The sequence below is a fragment of the Orcinus orca genome, chromosome 2 (genome assembly GCF_937001465.1).
Source record: "Orcinus orca chromosome 2, mOrcOrc1.1, whole genome shotgun sequence".
NCBI lineage: Eukaryota > Metazoa > Chordata > Mammalia > Artiodactyla > Delphinidae > Orcinus > Orcinus orca.
This window is the reverse complement of record NC_064560.1, coordinates 68,936,133-68,962,335: the sequence shown is the minus strand read 5'-3', so window position 1 is coordinate 68,962,335 and position 26,203 is coordinate 68,936,133. Positions and strand designations below refer to the sequence as shown.

Genomic DNA, 26,203 nt, shown 5'->3' with positions numbered 1-26,203 from the left:
TTGCATAGATACAATTGATTTGTACCTTAAACACCTAGGAATGTGTTTCCTATCTACAAAGGAATTTGCTTTTTTCTTTCTTGCCTGAAACATAATACCCTCTCAAGGTATCTTCCATTATTCCAGTTTGAATAGATACAGAAAATACTTCAAATACCTCTTAACTCTATACCATGAAAACCACACTGCAGGTATGACTGTGAGGGCCCGCTGACGGCCTCAGTGTTGAGAGGCCAGTAGAGTATGGTTTGGGGAGCACATGCCCCATCTAAATGGAGCCTCCATCACTCGGCAGCCAAATCATTGCCACATGGAAACATGGAGGCAGGATTGGCAGAGCGGCCACATTTTCAAAGAAAGCCACTAATTCAGATTTTTACAGGAAAATAAAACTTATTTGTAAATGAGGACGACTGAAGAAAAAAAAATTTAATGCTGATTTGACCAACACTAAAAGGACCTAATAAGACACATGTAGGTAGCATTCAGCCACATTTGACGGTCTCTGACATGGAAGAAGAGTACCACTCTCATAAAAATCCCATTTATTGCTCTGTCATGACACTTACCTTATCATACAATCATTATCTGTTTATTTGCCTGTTTCTTTCACTAGACCCTGAGCTCCCTGTTGAAGGGAGTATGTCTGCACCTGGCACTATGGTCTGACACACACCACGTGCTACAGAATCATCTATTAAATGATTTATTTTACTTTTTAAATTTTATTATTTTATTTTTGGCTCCGTTGGGTCTTTGTTGCTCCACGCGGGCTTTCTCTAGTTGCGGTGAGCGGGGGCTGCTCTTCGTCATGGTGCGCGGGCTTCTCATTGCGGTGGCTTCTCTTGTTGCAGAGCACAGGCTCTAAGCGCATGGGCTTCAGCAGTTGTGGCACATGGGCTTAGTTGCTCCGCCGCACGTGGGATCTTCCCGGACCAGGGCTCGAACCCATGTCCCCTGTATTGGCAGGCGGATTCTTAACCACTGAGCCACCAGGGAAGCCCCTATTAAATGATTTAAATTCAATGAATACTTATTAAAAACTTACAACTTCCCAGGCACTGAGATGAACCGAACAAATAATGCACATATTCTATGAATTAATCTTTCATTTTAAAAGCTTTCTTCTTTTCTTCTCAGTGAGACTTTAAAAATCTCTACGTTCTTTTTAAAATCACATCTATCAGTAGCAGAGAGTCAGGTGTTGGGATTTTATTCTGCAGAACATGGCCCTAGACCAAGAAATACATTAAAAATCACCCTTGAATTTTGGTGGAAATCTCCCGACATTCCTCAAGTTTCTTATTCATGTAATACATACATGGGACATAATGTCTTTCAACAGACATTAATTGAGGGCCTGATATATACCAGGTACTGTGTGAGCTTTGGGGGACCAGAAGACCAAATAAACATGGTCTCTCCCCTCAGTTAATCTCAGACTATAGAAATACAATCTTACCCTGACTTCGTCTAACTTGCTTTTTTGGTCCACAAATTCTTCCTTGCAGGAGAATCATTCTCCTGCAATATCCATTGCAATATCCAATATCCATTCCCCTCAGTCTCTTTTCCAAGGTGCAGTCCCACTGACTCCCAGGATGCCATAATATGCAATCTGGGGCCAACAATGTCCACGAGTTTACACTGGTCTGGCCTGTCTCAGGATGTGATGCCACTCTCATGGCTGCACCTATGAAGGCATCCTTCACACAACCACATCTTATTATGCCTACTGCACAACCAAGCAAGAATATCTTAACCTAAGATATTTGCAGATGTTCCTGGATGAGAAACCACACTGGTGCTTTCCAAATCTGCCTCCTCCTGCAAACCAACGCCCATTCTGCATTAGCAACGATAATATCAGATATCATTGACTGACTCCTTGCTCAATACTAGATCTATTCTGAACACACTGCATACAGTATATAAAGTAGTCCTTACACATATACACACAGCCTCTAAGGTAGTCTTTACAGTTACCTGGAAAGAAGTTAGTTCAGGGAATCCAGGTTATGACGCCAACACTTGTTTGGAACTCATACTGTTTGTATAGGATACAAAATCATAATTCTCAACTACCTTGTAGGCCTCCTGACTCTGAGGACCTCAGATATGGATTTCTTACATACCCGACACAGGTCATGGGAACTAGCTCAGATTCTCTCTGCCTAACCTTCCCAAATCCATTAGTATTCACCCATGACCACGTCGGCACACTGGCCTGGGGCATTCGGCTAAGTGTCCTTCCCAGAATTCAAATAGGAAGAGGGGAAGAGGTAGTAGGACACCAGTGTCCTCTTTTCTCCCAATCCTTTACTTTTGGCTTCCCTCCTCAATCTGTCTTTCCCACCTTCTTCCAAGTGATAGAGCCACTAGGTCCCTCTGAGCAACCCCACAAGAATTTTCACCCTAGCTTTTGCCTTCTGATTCTTGCCTCCATTAACTAAGCTCCTCTTTCCCATGGTAAAAGAACTTTCTACCATTTCCTCTCTAGTAAGACATTCCCTTAAACCTTTTATTTGCTCCTCTCTGTACTGTGTCTTGGCTCTTGGTATGATTATGAAGTAGAGTGGAATTTAAATAACCATTTTCTCTGTCAACAGACCCTAGCTTTCAATGAAGACTCAAGAAAATCTGTTCTGAAACTCAAAAGTGAGCACTGATCTCTTTGGTCTAAGTGTACCCTGAGCAAATTAATGTTTTAGGTCGATGAGTTGCCCTTTGGACATAATTTAAGGAGAATAAAATACATTGGCATAGTATATTTTAAAAACGATATCCCAGGGACAGTAACACTCATAATCAAAGGAAGTTGAAGTGACATTCATTATTTTCTGTCTCTAAGAAAAGCTTCAAAAGGAAGCAATCTTCAGACTGAATAAAATTTGTCACCTGCCCCCCATCTGCATCTGCCTTCCTGGATGCCAAGAGGTTGGGGGAGGTGAATATAGGGATCCTCTACCACTCCGCCTTCCTCTTCACTCTCCTCCCTAATTCACTTCTTTCTCTAGGTTGTACTTTTATCCAGGTGGTCTGAGTGCCATAATTCCTGCATCAGATCGAGAGTTAACATTTTTTAGCTACGAGTGATTGACAAAGCCTCTTGTTGTTTCTTTATGACTTACGTTAAGCTTATTAAATAACATTTAATCATTTCTGGGCAGTGTTGATGAATCAAACTCTTGGATAATGGGTGTCTGGAAATGTATCTACACTTTCTAACATTAACTTGTGTTTAAAAATAGCCAGTATAAGTGTTTTTGCTCTAAACTGCATTTGTATGGAACTTTACAGTAAGGTATGTAACATGGAAAACAGCTCTATCTTTGAGAGGTGAAATCAAACAACTTACCTAAGGTGACTCAACTACTAAGTAGATTCAACCTGTCTTACTTTCCTTAGAATCTATGTTCCTAACCACTAGGATAGACTAGCTCCCTATAAATAGGACACTGGTTCATGCCTACAGTGCCATGCTATGAGGCAGCAGGATAGTTTGCTTCTGACCCAGAATTCTGACACAGCAGTACAACCTATGACTGCCCTCACAATGCCCTGTACCTAGGCTTTCTTAGTTGTTACTCTCCTTCAACACATCCTCTCCCATAAAGCCATTTGGAAATGATGACCTGGCAGAATTCTGCATAGTCCAACATCCAGACCATGTACCAGCAGATAAGGCATGACCTGTTCCAAGGATGTGACAAGCAGGTAGAGTCTCCAGGTCAGAGCCTCATCTGGTATCAGCTTAGATCAGAAATCTCAGCAACAGGCTCCCTGGGACCTTTTTATGCCAACATTCATGGTACTCAATGATGTGTCTTCGAGGTGCGCATTTTGTGTGTTGATTTAATCCCGCCTTCATTTTATTTTCCCATTATAGTCATTTAATCTGCTGCTACTGCTATTACTACATTCTAAAAACTGCCTAAGTCCCTTCTTAAAATGAGGCAATAGGTAAATATTAACCAGACCAGCCTAGAATGCTCATAGAAAACTCTAGTTACTGTAAACCAAACGTTAGCATTAAGAATCAGCAACCCAGTTGTGTAATGTCCCTACCTTGGTGACTAAGTACCATTGACCCACCCTATAAAGACAAGACCCTTCCTCAGCCGGGAGCAGGGCAGGGCCCATAGGGACAAGGATGAAAGAGACTGAGCAGGACTCCTGGGGATGACAGGCAGAGCCTTCCAGGAGACTTAGATTGACTGCCCCATGGTTGAATCTGTCCTGCTTTCTATCGACATAGTCAACGCAGACAGCCTACCTCCTGAGAGCAGAGATTTCAAAACTCCCTCCTGTTTTCAGTATCTACAAATGGGCTCATTTCCAGTCCCTGGGAAACAGCATGGAGCATTGGAAAGGCATGAGATTTGAAACCAAACCCAGCTATCCATCCTCACTGGCCAAGTGATCTTGGAAAGTTACTTAACTTCTTTAAGCTTGTGTTATTTCATATGTAAACTGAATCAGTATATCCTTGCAGGGTGGTCATAAAGAGCAAATGGAAGGAACCTGGTTCTGTGCAGCAGTTGGTTAACAGTATATGGACTATGTTCGAATATGTCCAGTCTTCCGTTGCCCCTTCTTCACAACCTGGCCCCAACTCTGCCTTGTAAGCCATGGACTGAACTATTTATTATTAACTGTAAGTCCATGGGTTCCATGTCTACCCAATTTCCATGTATAAAAAGACTAAAATTGGAAAATATATATCTTTATGACCACTTTGTGCCAGATTCACTGACTAGCTTAAATTTTTGATGCATTAAGAGGGGGTGAGGGCATTTCTGTGGTCTGGTGTTCCTTGAATGTGAGCCAGACCTTGAGCCAGAACCTCTAACTTCTGTTGAAGGACCTATCTACCTGCTGATACTTTCAATACACTCCCTTGTTTTATACTCACACCAACTCTGGGATGCTAATTTTATAAACTGAGGCATAAGGAAGTTAAGTATCTTGCATCAAGAAAGTGGTAGACCAGGAAGTCAAACCTAGATCTCACTGGACTGTGTACTTTCCCAAATGATGCAGTTCATTTGGCAATATGCTGCATGAAACTTCCTAATTTTAGACAGTATAGCAGGCCTCAGATGCATTCTGTTGTACTAAGCCATGCTAAAGGAGGAGCTGTTCCACAAATAAAATCAGAATCATCTGCATTTAAGGAACTCACTAAGTATGTCCCTTTTAGAATAAATGTTGAGAAAATCTACTGGCACCATCAAACATAAAGATGTGAAGACAGTCAGAGCTGCTGTGCTCTATTTCTTGAGAGACTCAGAAATGTAAATCTCACAGCAAAGGTGGTCTATGTAGAATTTGTTATTCTTTCTGTTGTGCATGCCAAAGTTAATTTCATATCACAAAAATATCCTAGATCAGTGTTACTAACAAGAATGGTTCTCAAAACTTAATTTGGTAGAAATAAACATGTTAAGAAATTGTTGTATATCTTATTAAGGAGGGGAATATATTAGGGTTATTGTGTTAAAATACAGCCGGCCCACCATCTCCACAGATGTGGTACCACAGAGTTGGAGGGCCAACTGTACTACCATCATTTTATATAAGGGACTTGAACATCCACAGACTTTGGAATCCTCGGCTGACAGTCCTGGAACCAATCCTCCATGGATACCAAGAAAGACTATACACTTTCCTGTGGTCATTGGAATGTAAAAGGAATGCTGACTTTACCATCAAAGTAAGGAAAAGATTCACTCACCTCTTCTTGTGCGATGTGCTTGGTCAGTGAGTTTGGTGAGGGCAAGAAGAGCAAGTAGGCAGGCTGTCACCAGAATCTAGAGATCAGGCAACTGTCTGAGTCTGTGGTTAAAGTTGGGAGTGGTGGCCCAGGATGGCAAAGGGATGGTAAGGCCAAGACCCATCCTGGGAGGTCACAGAGATGCCAGCGCCAAGCAAGATGGTTCAGAAGCCAGTAGCCAAGGTTCCTGAAGACAAAGCATGGGAGACAATCACCACGTGAGCCAGCAAATCTTCAGGCCAATATTTCTCAACCAGAGCATTGCTTATCCAAGGCATCTGAAGGTGCTCCCTCAAATATGACATTCTGAAAACTAGATTGTTCTAAGTATACTCTGCATACACTATGAATGACAGCACCTCCAACTACCACTTATATCACTCTTCAATTTCATTTGTTCACCAAGTTCTACTAGATTTACCTACCAAGTATCTCTAGAATCCCTTCTCTTTCATTCTTTTCTTTTGCCGTGGTCCTTATGACAACTTGCCCTGATTACAGTTTCCTTAGGATGAGACTTCCTACTTCTGTTCCTATCTACCCTGTCCCTGTACCTCCAACTCTAATGGTATTGTTTCTCTGCTTAGAGACTTGGAGCACACAATCTACAATCCCTTGCTGTGTTGATGTTGCTACTGCTGCTGATGCTGTGAGATGCTATGTTCCTGGCACTGTCCCAAGCACCAGGGATACAAAGAATAGGGCAGATCCCCTTCCCCAAAAGAGCTCATCATATTTAGGCGAAAAATCTCCAGCTTCATCTCATGCTCTTCATTCCTATTCATGTCATATTCCTGCCACAGAACATCAATCAGTCCATGCTCTTTAATATCTTCTTGCTTCTTGCCTCTGTCCAGAAAACTCCTATTCATTCTTCAATACCCAACACATTTATTACCTTGTGCCTAAATTTTTTCTCAATTCCCAAAACATAATTTGTCCTATGTGTGTTCCCAGAGCACTTTGCATTTCTCCTTGTATAGCACTGACCCCATTAATTGTAAATATCTGCTTGAAAGTCTTTTTTTTTTCCACTAAACTTAATCAGTTTTTCAAGCACAAGAACCATATTCTGTTCACATTTGCCTTGCTCAGGAGCTGAGAGAGTGCTGAAATGTATTGATATTAGGCATCAAAACATGGTTTTAAAAATTAGTTTGTTAATTAAATACATGAATGTAGACAAGGTTTGAGAAATCAGACTGAAATTTGACAAAAAATAACCACACAAGCATCATATTTCATTTATTGAAGATGGAATACCAGTGGAAACACCCAGAATGTTTGGCAGGTAAATGGGGGATTCTTCGTCTTAAGAATGCAACAATCATATTTTTAAATGACTTGACAGGAATTTATCCACTGCATAAATAAATTATTTCCTCAAAGATATTCAAGTCATATTTCTAATTCTTATCAGCAAGATCATCTACTCCTGTCTCCAGAATTTCTTCATTGGCTTAGTGGTAAATTTATTTTATTAGATAATTTTTCTCTATCTAGTTAAAGGCACGTTTCAGGGAGGTAGGAAATGGTGCAAGCTCTCCTTCAGCTCCCGCACCATCCTACGAGCATCCCCCAGCAACAAGAGCTGGGATACCAGAGACTGAGAAAAAGTCGATAACTGACAGCAAGGAAAGAATTCGAGGCATTGATCATCTCAGACTTGGGAGTTGAGATAAAGCCACAGAATTCAACACCACATTAACTCTGCTTGTGCTGGAAGAGATAAATATTTTTAAATGGGCTCAGATTAGAAATATGGGAGCGATTTTAAGGCATTTTAAGGCATTGTTTCTTGACACTATTGACACTTTGGACCAGATAATTTTCTGTTGAGGGTGGTGGGCGGGGGGGGGGTTGCGGGGGAGGGGGTCAGAGGGTGTTGTCCTGGGCACTGGAGGATGCTTAGCAGAATCTCGTGCCTCTACTCACTAGATGCCAGTAGCAACCCCCAGCTGTGGACAAGCAAAAATGTCTCCAGACATTGGCAAATGTCCCAAGGGGCTAAATGGACCCCTTGTTGAGAACCACTGCTCTAACCCATCACACAAAAATAAAAATGCTTCTAGCTCCATTATAGAAAGCTACCTTTTCAAATGATTTAACAATGACAAAATGTAGAACAGTATCCAATTAATATTTAGGCAAATGATGTTGCTCCAAAGAGATTATCCTAAAGAGATCATCTGTAAGCCCCACCAAAGGAATGTGAAACAGACTTTGACATTACCTCAGCCAGAGGTCTATTTTGGATGAGAAGTGGAGGCAGTTTGCCATGCGGTAAGCTTCTCCTTTCTTGATATTTCTGGAGGGCATGTGCTTGCTTGCTCTACAGCCAAGTCAGAAGCATTCAACACAATGATTTCTGTTTTAAACAAAAAACGATACTCTAAGGAATGTTTTTCCTGACAAAGCAGGCTGTAAAAACCCTGCTGTTCAAATGAGAGAACTGATCTACCATGTCAGTGACTCAGCCCTCCTTCAATCCAGTTCACCTGAAATCAGCAAAACCAGACAAAAGGCCAAATTAATGTTAATTCAATAGAAAAAGCATCTTTTTACAAGATAATCTTTTTATAACCTCCCCAGGCCTTCATTTCCTCACCTCTGAAATCAAGTAATAAGATCTAACAGATTTATGAAAATTGAGACATTACATACAAAGGCAGTAAGTAGCTGGCACATGACATGTATTCAAAAGTGTTTAAATACCAATTCGAATATATTTTCTCAGCCAGTTTCTCTGATATCATATGAGAACTAAGACTAGAATTTGTTTTCACCTCCTGTTGCCTACTGAACAACCAAAGGGTTAAGAAAAACTAAAAGAATTAGGACACTAATCATTTACTAATGTATGTAGTTACTTTTGTGTTTCAAGAAAACACAAAAGACATCAGACAAAAGTTTCATATAAAGTAACTTTCTAATCCTAACTTCTTAAAATTTAACAAGCATTGCTCTCTAAGTAAGTGGTTGGCCTTTTCTTCCTACTGATATTTCATTCCAAAAACCATTTGGCATACAGGATGTGTGTTGTTGTAAAGAATGGCAATTTTAAATATTCAAAATCACAGTATTCCCTTTCACCAAATATTAACACTTATCAAATGTATGAAATATAAATCAAAACCAAATCTAGTAAGGAATATCTATATGTGTATAACTGAATCATTTTGCTGTACAGTGGAAATTAACACAACGTTGTAAATCAACTATACTTCAATTTTAAAATAAATTGAAAAAACCAAGCCTAGGAGAACCAGCTCAATGCATCAAATAAAAGAAAGCATCAAATAAAAGTAATCATTATAAATGGCTACTTTTTCAGCCTGCACCAGGCACCAAGCCAAGCCCTCTACATAAATCTTTGATGTTCTACGATGTGTCATATTGTGATCTTATCCCCCATGGCAATTTTTATTATTCCCATGTTACAGATGAGGAAACCGAAGCTGAAAGTATCTGAGTGACTTGCCCAAGGTCATGCCCCTTAATGGAGCCAGGATTGAAACCCAGGCACTCTAGCTGGGCTTCTAGCCATCAGGAATTACGCTTCAGTACAAATGGGTAATGGATATGAAGAGAGTGTGGGTTTCTCTTGCCGCCAAGTTACCATGGAAGCAATGACTTAAACCAGTCCTATTAAAACATATGACCACCTGAAGATCATGCTGATTTCCGTGCCTCACAAATTAGTCTCAGGCTGTTCCCAGGTAATGAAAATACAAATCATGAAAGCTGGCTTCCCCATTCATAAGCCCATCTTTCCCATAGATAAGTCACCTAGCAGAAAAATCAAGACAGAGCCCTCATAAAACAACTATACTCCAATAATAATTAATTTTAAAAAAGAATATCAATGAAAAAAAAGAGTCCTCTTTCTAAAAGATTCTTCTCCACCAGAGACTTCTAAGTGTCTATCTCTTGAGTAGATTTTGGAAAATCCATGGACACTTTATCAATATATGCAGATATTTTGCATGCATCAGAGCCCAGAATTTTTAGAACAAAAAATTTAAGAAGCGCTGTGCTAAACCAAAAGGTGTACATGGATCAGAAGCCTATTAAGAAACTTTTAGTGCTGAGATCCAATAGGATCTGATTTTAAGATGGCATAATATCTATAGCCAACTCCTAAAGTAGTAGCAACAACCAATAAATATCAATATGTCATATTCATGAGTGGTCAAACCCAAGGGACTCGTGTGCCTCAAATTTGAAGATTCAATCCAGACTTCTGGACTTCCCTGGTGGCGCAGCGGTTAAGAATCCGCCTGCTAACGCAGGGGACACGGGTGGAAGATCCCACATGCTGCAGCGCAACTAAGCCCATGTGCCACAACTACTGAGCCCGAACCCCATGCGCCTAGAGCCCGTGCTCCGCAGCAAGACACGCCACAGTAATGAGAAGCCTGCACACCACAACGAAACTAGAGAAAACCCGCGTGCAGCAACAAAGACCCAACGCAGCCAAAAATAAATTTATTTAAAAAGAATGAAATCCAGACTTTTGTCAAAGCACCTACTAGACAACTAGCAGGCACCATGATGGGCACAAAACGTTCAAACACAAATTAAAATTTCTGCCTTCATAGCTTATTATGGAAGATTTTTTGAAAATAAGTATCAATAGCAAAATAACACTGAATGGTTAATGTTGCTATAAAGGTACGTGAAACATTATAAGGGATCAGAACAGGGTAGAATGATTAATTCTTTGTGTCAGGAAAACATGAAGAGTTACAGAAAAGAAATGGTGTTTGAGCAGAGTCTTGCAGGTGAAGAGGAGCTTGTCATACAACAGAGTTAGTTGACAGTACAGTGGTCATGTCTGAGAGGAGACAAACTGTCCTACATTCCTAGAAATGTACAGAAAGGAGAGGCCAGAGACAGGGTTTGGTATGTGGGCTGAGGTAAAGATGCAATAACCCAATTCAAATAATTTTGGCAATACTCTACCGATGATAATGAGAAGCTTTGGAGAATATACCTGGAAATGAAGATGATCTATCTGTGTGAGAATGAGTACTCCGAATGCAGAGGATGTACTTAATTGGAGACAGGAGAATCTGGGGACAGAATGATCAATTAGGATGCCCTGTTACCATAATTCAGGAGAGAGATGAGCCTCAGGGCACATCAGATAAACAATTGGCTGTGCTGGGAGTTGCAGGAAGAAGGAGATCAGGGAGAAAAGGGGGTACCCCACAAGGGTAACTGGATGCTAACTGACCCAATGAGAAGTGCCAGAAATAGCTCCCTACTTCAGAAGTATACATGGCCCTTATGGTATATCTTGCTTAAAATGGGTACGCACCTATATTAATTCCAAGAAAAGACCTAGGTGTAACATATCGGAGAAATCTCCCTACTTCAGAAGTATACGTGGCCCTTATGGTATATCTTGCTTAAAATGGGTATGCACCTATATTAATTCCAAGAAGAGACTTAGGTGTAACATCGGAGAAAAGCTCTAAGACTCGGGAACATGGACGATCCACCAGGCACCATGCTGGACACTGCACACATTGTCTCAAAGACTGTATGTCAGGAGCTCACCCATATCCTGACCCACTGGTGGGCCAGACATCTCCCTCTTCACAGATCCGCCTTAGCAATCCACCCAGAATGGCTCATTTCTCTCCATTTCTCTTGCCAGCAACAAAATGAATCACTTTTTTTTATGACATCAGCCCTACAAATCAATTCAATGAATTAAAACGGGCCCTGCTAGACCAGAACACAAGCCAAGGGTGTCAGATCTTCTTTCCTCCCACTCGCTCTCATGGCTCAAAACTGCTCCAGGGTATCTGGAGAGAACAGCTCAGGCTCCCCCTGCCCAGCACCACGTGGGCTTGAACAAGGCCAGACCACGACCCTTAGGGACAGCTGAGATGCTCCTGAAATGTCAGAAGCAGCCCTGCCAGCCTCCCAGCCTCCGCCATGTTCTGTGTGATGGGTATTGATTTCAGACACTGTTTCAGAGCAAAATTGAAAGCGTGTGCCTTTGCAGCTTGTCAAGAACTCGGGCCTGACTTTCACAAGGGACTTTGCACCAGCAGCCTTGTGCCTGGTGCCTGGGAAAGTGGAGCCAGGCCCTCTGAGGCCTGTTTCCTCACTCTCTGAGATTCAATCAATGGCTCACCAGTCAACATTTGCATTCTTTTAACAAGTGTACATAAAGTCCTCCAACTAGGAGAAAAGGGAGGGGAAAACAGAAGACCTTCAGTCATTGGTGTGGACAAAATTCAAGCAGAATAAAAAATGTCAACATGCTCAGGTGCCTCTATCTTTTGTACTTTTGGGGGTCTGTTGTTCTTTTGAGCAAGTCCGTATTTTATTCAACAGACATTTATTACACGTTATAGTAGATTTTGAGGTGGGGAGAAGGAAATCAATAAGGAAGTCCCTGCCTCAAAGAAACCTGTAATCTAGGAAGGAAATGGATATGGATACAAATGCTACAAGGAAGGAAATCAAAGGGGGTGAGGAAATAAGAAATCGGAGATGGATCTGAGCTGCACTGATGCTGGGGTAAGTAAGGATTTTCAGCCTTGTCCCAGATGGATTATTAAAAACGAGAGAACATTAGGATCAAAAGTGAAACTGTTGTCTGCTCTTTAGTTGCTGGTGAAATGTCAATATCAATAAAAGCCTTGAATGTGACCTCCACATCAGATAGATCATCTAGCTGAATATGCTCCCCACATTTTACTTATTTTTTTACTTGTCAATCATGTATTCATTCAACAGATATTGATTAAGCACAGTGTAACTAATAAAAATAAACATGTTCATGATTAGTTGTACACACATAAAACTTCTGTAAACAGTTATAAAGCATGACCTAAACTTAAGTTGAAATGTTAAAAATCTGTAATAAAAGGCATTAATTTTTCTGTCATCCTGAAGCATTTGACCATGACTATGTACTCGGCACATGGCAGGTGCTCAAAAATGTTTGTCCTGTGAGAAGAGGGACACCTAATTTCCTTAGGTAGCTAAGAGCATCATTCCCGGTTTCTCCTCACAATTTAAATCCAAATGACACTAGAGTGGTCATATTAATCTGAGTTTCAAGTTTTCGAATCCTACACTTTGACTATAAAGTACGGTTTTGCAAACCATCTTTTTATAAAAAGCTGCAGAATGTTGAGAATAAATTAACCTAGGAACGTGGGCCCTGAGCAATGAAACTGTCTGATATTGAAAGTAACCTTGAGGTTTCTCTCTTCAACCTCAGAGAACCACAGGAAGAGAAAGCAAAAATAATGGTGGAAATAAAGTAAGATAGGTGTTTAAAATGGCCTAAAATGCTATCTATTTTTAATGATCTCGGATGCTAGAAACCCAAGGAAGGAAAGTCAAATTTGAAAATAACCAGTGAGCCTTTACTTGGTATTCAATACCATATTTCACAAAGTTTCTAAACTTCCCTGTATCATCTTTTGCAGTGTATCATAAGGGGGCATTAGCGTCCCCAATGCTTAGGAATTAAACAGGAACAGAGAGAAGAAATGCATAGGGGCAGGCTTGTAATAAAAGATCACCAAACGTAAGCTAAACGAAGCCAGAGGTCAACCTACATAATTGCAGGAGAATCTCAGACCACTTGTTCATACAACTATTTCATTCAATCAACAAAACTTTACTTAACCCCTAATATTGCCAGGTACTGAGCTGGGTGGCTTGTCACCCAGAAGCTTGTCATCCAGTAGTTCACACTAGAAATGTCTATTGATCTAAAATTATGAATAAACCATCTCATCCTTTTTCATAAGTTAAAAGTGCGTCGTCATTCTACATTCTATTTCCCTCTCATTCATTCATTCAGCCAGTCAGTTGCTTATCTGACAAAGATTTAAGCATTTAATCTGTACCAGATATTTTCCTAGGTTCAAGGGATACCCAAATTAATAGAATACAGTACCTGCCCATATAAAGAGGCAAGGATTTCTAGTAATTCTGGTTAAATGTGATAGGCACAATAATTACTACATAAACAAAATGCTATAAAAGGTACCAGCAAGAGGTGGGGAGGGTGAAGAGGGATTTTTAAAGTTTTAAGGAAAAAAGGGAGGTGGCATTTGATTTGGGTTCCCCAATATGTGTAGGAGCTTTCCAGGCAAAGGCGATGGAGGAAGGGCATTCCTGATTGAGAGCAGGACATGCAAAGAGGCAGAGGAACAAGAGTGTGTGGACAGTAAGGCCAGGAGAGCTGGACAGCCACAAGCTTGGGGCTGACGACTCCACACTGCAGAGTCAGGCACAAGCAGGAAGATCTTGGGGGCTCGGCAAGGAATTTGGACTTAATTCCGTCACGACCGGGGGGCGCTTTCAGATACCTACATCCTAACTTCATCAAGCAAGGCTTAGAAAGTTTAAACCCAAGAGCAAGTCTATCAACACACAAAGAGCTATTTCGTTTTGCTTAGAGAATAAAACACGACGGTCCTCCTGGCTGGGCTAAATTTTGAGTGGATATTGAAATGTTTAGCCTATAGAGAAAGGGGAGATCACTATTAGGCCATATTTAAGGTTCGTTGGTCATTCCTCCATGCCTTTATTCAACTGCTTCACATCAGCCCCTGCAGGATGCCAAGCACTGTATTAGACCCTTTGACTCTAAATAATAATGAAAATAGTGAATTTCCTGGCTGTCTAGCGGTTAGGACCCAGCCCTTTCACTACCAGGGCCTGGGTTCGATCCCTGGTGAGGGAACCAATAACCTGCAAGCTGCGTAGCGCGGCCAAAAAATAAATTAATAAATTAATAATAATAATGAAAATAGACATATAAGGGTTTAATAGTGGAGTTGGCCAAACAATATAAGTGCAGGGCATCAGAGAAAGCCCATATCAGGGACCCTTGACCTGGCCTGGGGTGGAGGGGTCCATACCTTAGAATTGAAATGTCATAGAGAATTGCCCTGTGGTATTTCACTGGGAAAGCCCACTGGATGATGTCCAAGCAAACCTAATAGTTGACATTCCACCAGCAGGTCCCGTCCCCTGGAGTTGCTGCGCCTCCCTTGAATGTGCTTTTCTGTCTGAATACACATGGACAGGAAGGAAAGCAAATCCTTCTGCAGGTGACAGAACTAATTCCCAGGTCTCCATCTTCTCTGTCAGTCTAGAGCGAACCCCTGAATCTTGTTCATAAAACTAGGATGAAAAAGGAAAACAAATGCATTTCATTGAAAAGAAATCGCAAGGCTGTGACTGACTCCATCACTTCTGTCAGCAGATGGGAAATTCAAGCGCAACGCCTGCATAGAATTACCTACCATGTCTTGAATACAAAATTACTGATTTAACAGGTGACACATTCCACACACAAACATTGTAATAATGTAAAAGGAGAGTTGGGCAATAGATTCCATAAATAGAAGAGATGCGTAGTAAAGAGTTTTTTGCTATTTTATTTTATGCATTGTGATGACATACACACTACAAATTTATAAGCACTTCGAAAATAGGATTTATATATTGGATTTCTTTTCATCTGATCACAAAATCTCTGCCACTTTCAGACTCCCCCCTTCGCAGCTTCCCGAAGACCCGGAAGGAACATCGGACTAGGAGTCAAGAAAAGCAGGTTTCTCAGGCTCTGTCACAAACTACTTTTTGTAGGCAAAGTTGTTTAATCCCTGTTCAACGTCCTCATCTATACCGCGTGAACAGTGGCACCTACCGCTGTGAACTCCCAGCCTGCTTGGAAAAACCCTGGATTTAGAGTTAAGAGGTTAAAGTTGGAGTCTGGTCTTGCCGCTGACTGGTAAATTACTTTGGGGAAATCACATACAGTCACCAAGTTAATTCACCTGCAAAGGGGCCCTAATTCCACCTGCCTTATACACTTGTCCTGAATCAAGTAAGCCAAAGTGTTTTACAAACCATAACCACTTATGGTAGCATAAGGTATTATTAATTAGAATCAAACAAGATCACAAAGAAGATAGATCTTATAACTCCAGTGCTTTGAGGAACACACAGTACGTGTGACATTGAATTTCTTATGCAGTCAACCATGCTGTGTGCATTTTCCACAATCAAACTTTAAGCTTTAGGACATTTTAGGGTTACCTCATTTATCATGAGCTGGGAAAAGACTGGGGGGGTCCCAAGTGGCAGGAATCCCCGGGCAGCTCAGGTTGCTGTGCTCTGGGATTATCCCAGGGAGAACGAATAACGCTAAGTCAGTGACTGAGGAGTGATGACCTGATGCTACTCCCAAACTGGGGAAAATTGGGATGAAAGAATGAGGAGCTCCTTTCTGCCCCAAAATTCTAAGGTTTAATAGTAAAAGGGGCCTCCTGTAAACCTCCACTTAGCTATGATCAAACCAGTTCAATGCTCAGATCAAGATTTGTTCAACAAGAACCAGGTGGAACCCTTCTAGGCTAATGACACGAGATTGAACTTCGGAGTGGCTTTTGAAAGTCTCAGGTCCTAAATCCAAGTTCATCTACTTCACCACCTCCCTCAATCTGTCAGACATTCTAGAAGCACTCAGCCTTCTCCAAGCTGGCCCACTGTTGCTCAGCACAGTTGGCTAAACAGAGAGAGGGAATATGCCGTCCAAATATCCCCAAGTGTCCACAGCACGCCGGTTGTCTTGACCGGGAGCGGTAGAAATAGCACTGGCACCTTCCCGCTTTGGCCTTGGAGTGTGTGCCGGTGTCCGCTGCACCCCGTGCCAAACCAGATCACAGGGACACGGGCGTGAATTTTGCAGCCTAAATTCCCCAGGGTAAATTTTATAGCTGTGCTATAGTAGTTACTTTTTTTTTAAAGGTCAAGATTCACATGTTTATTATGACTTGTGTTTCTTGGCCTAATCCAGATTGGGGTGGGGGGAGAAAAAAAAGAAAGAACGAACTTGACACAAATAGATGAATAGTTTGCAAGTGAAATATACAGCTCATTTTGAGCCCTGTCCTGTGAAGACCTTGCTTTATTTTATTGAAAAGGGCAAGAAAGAGTGACATTTCTGTTCAGCTCAGGGAGCCCAACGAGCCAAAGACCAAGTCCCAGAGAGGAACATCTGGTTGGCAAACACAAAGGAACGTAACACCTGCAAACTGGCCGTGTTGTGTTTACTCTGGGACTGGTTGTCCATTACCCTCTGAAAATACGTTTCAGGGCTGGAAATGGACTGTTTGTGCCAAGAAAGTCTGGGGTGATAACGCAGCCTTTCACCTTGGAATTCTCCCCGTCCCAGCATGGGCGGGCCCTGGTGAGCCAAGAGAGATTTGTAGTATTTTTCCACCTAGCGCCTCTTTGCAGAAACCTCTACAAGTTTGGAGCTGGAGACCAGAGAAGGGGCGTCGGGGACTGAGAGCGTGGAGAATGACTGCTGGGCTTCAGGTTGTGGTTATGCTATTATTTATGCCTCTGTGATGACTTTCTGGCAAGGCTTTGCATGTCGTAGCCTCTGGACAGAGTTGTGCATATCAAAAACAACACCAAAACAAACGGTTTTAACACCCACACTTACAGGAAACTTTACCCCAGGGGCTCCAAGTGCTTCTAACAGAACAAGAAGGCCTGCTGTGTGCAGCTCTGTCCTTGGCAGCCGTGGTTGTCAGCCCTGAGCACAATTTATTGTGTCTTCTTTGAATCACTTTTGGTCTAGAATGAAGCATCCGCCGAAGAGACCTCACTCAGAGCAGCTAATGGTGCCCACAGCAGGAGAGTTCCCACCAAAAGGCAAAGCCCCCTCGCCGCTGGGAGCCCCAAAACCCAGCAGAGGCACCCCCTGTTACCATCCTGAGTCAAAATTGCAGCCTGGGTCTGATGGGTACAGTAAACGCCATTGGCTTGGGGACAGTTTGAAGCCTAGACTGAAGAGACATCAGAAGACGTGTGTGGAAGAACAGCAGAACTCACATTTATATGCGTCTCATCTTAAGCCCCCCTAGACAATTAGCTCTTTGCATGCCTTTTCTCATATAATTCCAGAAAATGATTCTATTCTTATTTCATAAGCTAGGGAAAGAAGGCTTAGAAAATTTAAGCAGTTCTCCCAGGGTCATGTTATTCAGTCAATTGGAAGCACTGGGGTTTCAACCCAGGCCTACCTGGCCTTTCTTCCACTGTCTCACGTGGGCTGCAGAAGGTTGACATGCATTGATAGTCCTTTTGCTTCCAAATGTATTCCAGAAGGACCCAGTGCGGTTGCTGGGATGTTTGTCTGCTTCTAATGTCTGAAGCTGGTCTCCATTCCTTCCCTCAAGCTTCCTTGTCTCAATCTGAGAACAGGAGGAAGATTAAGGGATAGTGGAAGTCCAGGCTTGTTTCACACAGAATTGTAGTGCATGATGACATATGTTTGCTGTATTGTTTAAGGATGTTTGATTCGACTCTGTAAACTAAGAAAAACAGACCAATGAGGATAGAGGAAATTAAGAGATGTAAGTGGCTGGTGAGACACATTAAACATAGATAACGTAAGTTGAGCACGAGTACTGGTGGTAGGTGGGAAAGACGAAATATTCAGAGTTACATTAAGACACTAAGGTACTCAGAATTCACCAGGCCTAAAGTTGGCCATTCATTGGGAACACCTATTTTGGCTCTACCAATTTTCTGCCTACAGCACACAGGTAAAACCCAGCAGGCCAACTGGCAAGCTACAGCTGTGACCAAGAAAACTTGTCTGTCTGTCTCGTAAAAGCAAGTCTGTGTTTGCCTCAAGCCCCTTCCAGACCCCCTTGTTCATTATGAATTCTGGTCCACCTCATAACCCCAGCAGGGAAGGCTGGTGTGTCAGAGAAACAAAGAGAGAGTGAGAGATAGAAGAAGCAACAGAGACAGAGACAGAGAGCGACTATAGGCATTGCCTAATACAGGATTCAAGGAGTATGGCCCTTTAACCCTGTTTGTAGCCAGCTTTGGTGTGTCAATCATCCGTCTCTTCCCCCTTGCTTCTCACTGTGTGTTTATTAAACCACATGGTTCAAACATCTTAATCTGGCACTTGAGTCTTTATGTTCCTGACCACTGTGGTAGGTGATATGGTAATATACTTGGAGGGTACCATCGCATCAAGGTGATTTCCCACTTAACACATGACCTCCAAGAGTCAACTTATCTTTAGCATTTTGTAGTTCTTAATCTTCAAAACATAGGAAATCCTGGTGGAATGATTCAATGGCAAAGAAAAGCAAGTAAACCCAGGAAGATTAATGTGATTTTTTTTTAAAAAGACAATACTTATGAATTACTTCCTGAATGTAATCATAGCATTGGAATTTGTATTCATTTATTTAAAAATCCATTCCGTGTTCTTTGGACTCAGCCTGTCAGTAGGCACTCTTACCGAAAGTCCTTTCTCCCTTGTGGAAGCTATGTGAATATTATACTGACTTTGTAAGGTTCTCACAACAGATGTGAGTCTTCCTATTTTACAAATGAATAAACTGTGCTCAAGCTGGTAGAGAGAATTGCTTAAGGCTAGATTGCTACCAAAAAATGAGTACAGACCTAGAATCCTAAATAAATATTCTATTATACCACGTATACATTGAAACGTATATAGATTCCTGTCCACATGTGAATTGAAAGATAGGGAAGAAACAGAAATAAGGTGGATGGTAATGAATGACTTAATATTTTTATTTTACATATATGGTATATACAGTACCGTTAGTTGAAGGCCTGTTGTGTACCCAGTAATATTATACGTGTCTTATCCACACTATCTCTTTTCCTTGAAGTGCTAGGCGATGTTATCATTCTCATTTCATAATTAATGAAAGGGAGATTTAGAGATATTCTTTCTATAACATGCCTAATCACAAGTAGAAAACCAAGATTTCCGACGTAGGTCAGCTGACCCTAAGTCTTGCTTTCTGAGAGGCAATAATTATAATGACCATCATTGCCAATTGAGAATCCATAAACTTTTTGAGTATTTTCTATGTGCTGGGCAGTGTTAAGCTTGAACCATCTCCATTTTCCTCAGAGAGTGTCATTAACAAAACGTCTCTTTCCCAAAAGAACGGAAAGTTTACGTGTTAAACTATAAATGCAGGGCTTTAGGCTTTAAAATATGCAATGGAGAATGCTCAAAAGACCCTATCAAGATGGGGATTGCCTTTAATCTTCGACGTTGCCTTCTAATCACTTCCAAAAGGAGGATAAAAAGAGGAGACTAGAAACCCAGTGGTCAGGACTTGTCTTGGGAGAATTAATTGGGGAAAAGGGTACGAATGATCAAGAGGACCAAACACAACCTGTGCACCTTATTTGCATTCAGATCCTAACAAACTAAACATAAAAAGACATTGAACAGGGACTGGGTATTAAATAACATTAACAAAGTATTTGGATTGTGTTTTGTAAGGTATGATAATGTTCCTGTGAATATATAATAATATTTAATAAAATACCCTTATTTTTGTAAGGCATATATCCATTCTACTTTTATGTGTGTTCCAATTTTTTTGTAATAAAGGGAAAATAATTTGTTGGTGGCTGAGGGGTTTAGAGAGGAGGGGGTGGGAGAAGAGAGAGCAGAATGAAATGATCTGGAGGGAAAATGTTGGGGGCACCTAGAAAGGCAGTGAAAAGGATGAAAACAAGAAATAAACTCCCTGGGGTGAAGGGGCTTAGCCTGGAGTGGAGTCAGGGAATGGGAATGGGGTAAGTAAAGCTTCAGCCCTGTGGATCACAGAAGCAGCGATACTAACCAAAAAAATAAAGAGGACGAATTAGAGCCCAAATAAGAATGAGTCAAGGAATGGAAGGCTAATTGAACATCTAGCATGCAAGTCACTGTGTGTGCATGTGATATTGTGATTTATAAGAAATATATATTTGGTCTTCGTCCCCATTTCTGGCACCAAGCTCCTAAAACCCTTGGAATTTATGTTCATGAGGTGACTTTTGAAAAGACATTAGGTAGCCTAAGGATGGGAGCTGGTTGCCAGGGGAAACTTAGAGGATTGGAACTTTCAGCCTCACCCCCCAACTTGGGGTTGGAAGAGGAGCTGGAGATTGAGGTCAATCACCAATGGCCAATGCCTTAATCAACCAAGCTTTGTAATGAAGGTATCGCTAAACCCCAAAAGGATGGACTTCTTAGAGCCTCTGGGTTGGTAAACACACTGGGGTGCCTGGGAGAACGGTGCTCTCAGAAAGAACACGGAAGCTCCAGGCCCCTTCTCCATACCTTGTCTTATGCATCTCTTCCATCTGGTTGTTCCTGAGTTATATCCTTTTACAATAAACTGGTAATCTAGGAAGTAAGATGCTTCTCTGAGTTCTGTGAGATGCCCTACTAAATTAATCAAACCCAAGGAAGAGGTCATGGAAACCTCCAACGTATAGCTGGTTGGTCAGAAGCCCAGATGATAACCTAGGTTTGCAGTTGGCATCTGACGTGGGGGGCAGTCTTTTACAACTGAGCCCTTAGTCTGTGGGATCTGATGCTATCTCTGAGTAGATAGTGTCAGAATTGAGTTGAATCGTAGGACACCCAGCCGGTGTCAGAGAATTGCTTGATGGTATGGAAAAAAAAAAAAAAAACAGACATCCTCATGCATCACCTCACTATACTTCTTCATCATGGACCCGAATGACAGATGAGAACACTGAGGTGCAGGGAGCTGAAGACCTTTGCCTGAGGTTCCATGAGTCACAGAGCGTTGTTGATGGGTAAGGAGGAGAGTGGAGAAGCCTACTGGGCAAGGATCCAATGGAACTTCCATGAAAGCAACACCAAGTTTTTGCATCAATCTTCATTTGAAAATAGCGTTCTGTAGCTTAAAAAGACACAAAAATCCCAAACTGAGAGAACTAAAGCTGAATGTATTAGCTTGAAAAACTTAACCCAAACATATTAATATAAACATAAAGGACAGTCACAGATGAGAATGCCCAAAAGGTGACTTTCAAATTGTCTCAACTTGTGTCAGATTCAACCTCACTGCAATTATCCCAAAGATTTCACCCACAACTGCATGCGGTTTGCACCCAGAAATTCCCTCACACTGTAGTAGTTTGGGTATGAACTTGAAATTGCTCGGGGAGGGGTGGTGGTTGGGGAAGAGGCAAGAAGAAGGGGGCAAAAAGAGAAAAGGTAACTTAATTGGGCAAAGCTGAGGCCCTGCAGTGAGTTCTTTGAAGAAGATGCAAAACCAAACTGCTGCTGCACTAGAACAGCCATCGTATGCAAAATGGCCTTTTAATGGGGGGCAGGGGGTATTTCCCAGCTTTGTCTTCTCCACGAGGGAAATGATTCATACACATTTCTTGAGCCAGATGCAGAGCTCTGCACTGAGGCTCCTCCTTTAAGTTTTCAGTGAATGTGATTAGCATCCCATCTGCTACAAAGCTACAAAGTTCCCAGAAACTGTGTAATTAAATAATAATAATAAGGTTGGGTTCATGTTTGGCTGAACCCTTTGCTCACTGTGTGGCCTTGGGCCAGTCAGATGACCTGCTTGTGTCCTGATAGTCAAACCAGCTGGAAAATTGAGTCAGAGACAACGGCCTCCCTGCAAAACAGATGCTACAGCTGAGTTGCACACTTCTTTTTTTTAGTAAATAAATTGAGGGTCAAGGAAAGGAGGGATTGGTGAGTTGTTTGGAATATTCAGCAGCAGCTCCAAGCCGAGGAACAGATTAGAACGTCCTTCCAGAATGATCACCAGGTCTCCTATGGTCCACCTGGTCTCCCACCTCCGCAAACACTGTTGGATCACAGGTGGCCTCTCTTTAGACAACTCAACCCTTGACACAAAGGTCCTCAGGGATCCTATTTTTTAAAATATCACCTCATTGAAACTGTCCTGGTGCCTAGTGAAAATTGCAAGCCGCCTTCCCCCGGCACTCCCTGTTTTCCTCCCGTGTTTATTTTGGCCAGCACCTTCCTTGTTACCTAGCATCTAATGTGATGACTTATTTATGTTTTCTACCCCCGACTAGAACGTAAGCTCCTCCAGGGAAGCGACTTCAGTCCATTTCATTCACTGCTGTGTACCCAGTGCCAGAGACAGTCCCAATAACTCGCCCATTTTCTCTGGGCTGGAAAGCTGGGAAGATTGTCACAGTTAAGGGAAGCTGCTGGTATGCTTATTAAACAGTTGGTCTAGTCAATCTTTAAGGAAGTAGAGTGCATCCCATCAGATGTTCTCAGTGTGCTGGGGTGAGATTACAGGACAAATGCTCCTGACATCATAGTAACAGATTCACCGGAGGTGCGATTGTTCCTACCCCCGGTTTCTGGGACCAGAAACTGCACTCTTAACAGCTTTGTTCCTGCCTCCCTGCCTCCAGGCTCACCATGCTCCAACCCACCTCCAACCTCCTACCAGCAGGATCCAAGTCCGACCCTATGGTTCCCAGCATGATAAACTCCAGACCATGTTAGGGTCTTCTTGATCTGTGCTCCATCCACCTATCCTGCCCACCCTCCCACCTCCATCATACCTTACCTGCCGACCACACTTTCCCCACCTCTACCCGTTGCAGTTTGCTGGACGCACCATGCTCTCCATGTCTTCAAACATTTTCTCTGCTCTTCTCTGCCTGAAACTCCTTTCTCAACTGGCTGACAACTACTGGCTTACCCCATTGGGCTCCAACACCAGCTCCTGCCTGAATCCTTCCCTGTTGATTGCTCCCCACCCACCCCCCGCAGAGGTCCCTCTCGCATCTTAGGAGAACCACTGTGATACTGTGCTACACTTCATTAGGACCACTTGGATGTTTCTTTTCCCTACGAAACGGCTGTGGTCTCAGGACAAAAATAGAGTCTTATTTATCTCCATGCCTAGCTCAGGGCTGGGCATACGTGCTGGCACTCTGCAACTAGCAAATGAACAAAAAATAAAATCAGGTGTTTTTTTCCTCAGGTTTAACAGTTCCCTGGTTTCCTTCACCTTTATAGATCATTTTAATATTTCAAATAGGTAATGAAAACCTGATCAAATGCTGAAAAAGAGCTCTTCTGTCAGAGGTTCCATCCCGTATGACAGTCTGCAATTCCCAGACAGTTGATTAGGAGTGTTAAAAGATAAAGCAGGGGGCTTCCCTGGTGGCGCAGTGGTTGAGAGTCCGCCTGCCGATGCGGGGGACGCGGGTTCACGGCCCGGTCCGGGAAGATCCCACATGCCGCGGAGTGGCTGGGCCCGTGAGCCATGGCCGCTGAGCCTGCGCTTCCGGAGCCTGTGCTCCACAATGGGAGAGGCCACAACAGTGAGAGGCCCGCGTACCAGAAAAAAAAAAAAAAAAAAAGATAAACCAGGGCAACTAAAAAGTTTGAGTTTATTTGAGCAAAAATGGATTCCAGTTGGGCAACACCAAACCGGAAGTGGTTAGGAGCAGTCCCGGGACAGAAGCTAGAGAAAAGACTCAGAGAGAGAAAGTACGGAAACAAAGAAAGGAAGTGATTTGATTGGCTATAGCTTGAATCCTAGCTGGCTGCTTGTGATCGATTGTCCTTAGTGTTTGATCTGTTTGATCTTGTAAACTTGAGGCATTTACGGGCTTAGATTTGGGCTTGCTTACGTAGGCTGCCATGGGATTAGAGACGCCTCAGTCTAATCGTTCCTGTGCCAACTACAAATTGGCACTTGCCATCTGCTTCTACAAGGACTAAGCACGAACTGCTGCAGCCGCTGACCTTCAACACCCCCTGAAAGGACTTCAAGATGCAGAGCAGGAATGAGGCCCTCTGTGCTCCGGGAAAAACTGGCAGAACAGGGCCTTAGATAGTTAGATATTTTCAGAAGATTTTATGAGCCCAAGTCTTGCATCACCTCATATCTAGAAAAGCACTGAAATCATTAACAGTGACATCTGCTCCTCGTGACTCGCAGCAAGCCTTTGCCAAAATATGTGCTCAACTGCAGGTACACCCCTTCACTGAAATCATGTATAACACCGACCAGCCTCCCTACCTCTTTGGAGCAGTTTCTAGGGCTATCTGAGATGCTGTCTCCCGGGCTATAATCCTCATTTTGCCCCGAATAAAACTTCACTGACAACTCTCACGTTGTGCATTTTTTTCAGTTGACACTTGTTTACTTAATTTAACAGAGGTCTGAATTTCTTTAGCTTAAAGGGCTAAATCAAGCAGATGCTTACAACCAAGGTGTATTGCTGGAAAGCTCAAGTGTATAGGCAGAAGAGGAGGGCGGGCAAAGGTGGATAGTGGAAGAGAGAGAAGGAAACTGACCGAGTACAACAGCCCAGGGGAAATCAAGGGCCTGAGTTGGATGTGATTCAGCCTCTCCCAGCTTCTTTACAAAGTTCCTGATGGCTATTGGGCCTCTTGGTGGCTTCTGAAGATTTTCCCAGCAACCCCCAGAAGAATAAAAATAGACCCTGTCTGAGAGCAGGAGAAACCTGAGAGAAGTTGCATAATTATCTTCCACCTGCATTGAGAATTGGCCCCTCTGGGCTCTCACAGAACACGATGTAATGCTGAGCCATGAACTTTTCGTGAATCTTTCAAATATCTACAAGATTCTCGAAGACTCTATTTTCACACCTCAGAGTATACATATTGCAAGACAATTTTAAGAGCTGGTTTTTGTTTCCAGACAAATAGATGCTGAGGGGAAATATACTTTCAAAAATTAATTTTTTTCAAGGTGGGTGGCAAGAACAATCTAAAAACAAAATTTGCCTTTTAAATTGAAACATGCCAAAAAAAAACTTGCTTTTCCGCCGGTCTTGGGGCTCACTCATTTCCTTCTCACTGCCAGGGAAGAATCAGTCATAGAAACACAGACATTGCTATTCAAAGCCCATCCTTTTCTTTTAGAACTTACTTTTGACAGGAGACCATGCAATTTTCTGACTGGCGGAAGCTGACAGTGGCAGAAAGTGGATTCAGAAGAGCACTAGTTGGGCTTCCCTGGTGGCGCAGTGGTTGAGAGTCCGCCTGCCGATGCAGGGGACATGGGTTCGTGCCCTGGTCCGGGAAGATCCCACGTGCCGCGGAGTGGCTGGGCCCGTGAGCCGTGGCCGCTGAGCCTGCGCTCTGCAATGGGAGAGGCCACAGCAGTGAGAGGCCCGCGTACCACAAAAAAAAAAAAAAGAGCACTAATTGACTCATAGATTTAGGTTAGGGACCTTTGTCTTGTCAGCCTGCCAAACCTTCCCCATTCCTTGCCCTCACTAAACCCTCCCAAACCTGCTGCCACTCAAATTATTAAACCATTTTCTTTTCCTGCCACTACTTTCGTCCTGTGTGGCTCAAGTCTAAGCTTGCTTCTTAAACAATGGGTCCAAGTGCCATGTGGGCAGGGACTGTGTGCTTTTTAGTCAACCATGCATTGGCCCCAGCTCCCAGCCAGCACCTGGAGCAGAGCAGGCATTCAAGAAGTGTTTGCTGAAAAATAAAAGCTAGGCTATATGGTTTTCTTTGTGATTCCTGAATCCACTGCTACATTTTCAGGCCAA

At 42.6% G+C, this 26,203-nt stretch overlaps 1 long non-coding RNA gene across 1 annotated transcript; it reads right to left on the bottom strand.

The window, feature by feature from the left end:
- Window positions 1-425: 425 nt before the first annotated feature.
- Window positions 426-25,929, bottom strand: LOC117202023 (uncharacterized). Its single transcript, XR_007475381.1, has 4 exons — window positions 25,570-25,929; window positions 8,010-8,274; window positions 5,738-5,963; window positions 426-1,004 (listed from the first exon to the last, which is right to left on the bottom strand). It is a non-coding gene; the product is annotated as an uncharacterized LOC117202023 (long non-coding RNA).
- Window positions 25,930-26,203: the final 274 nt, after the last annotated feature.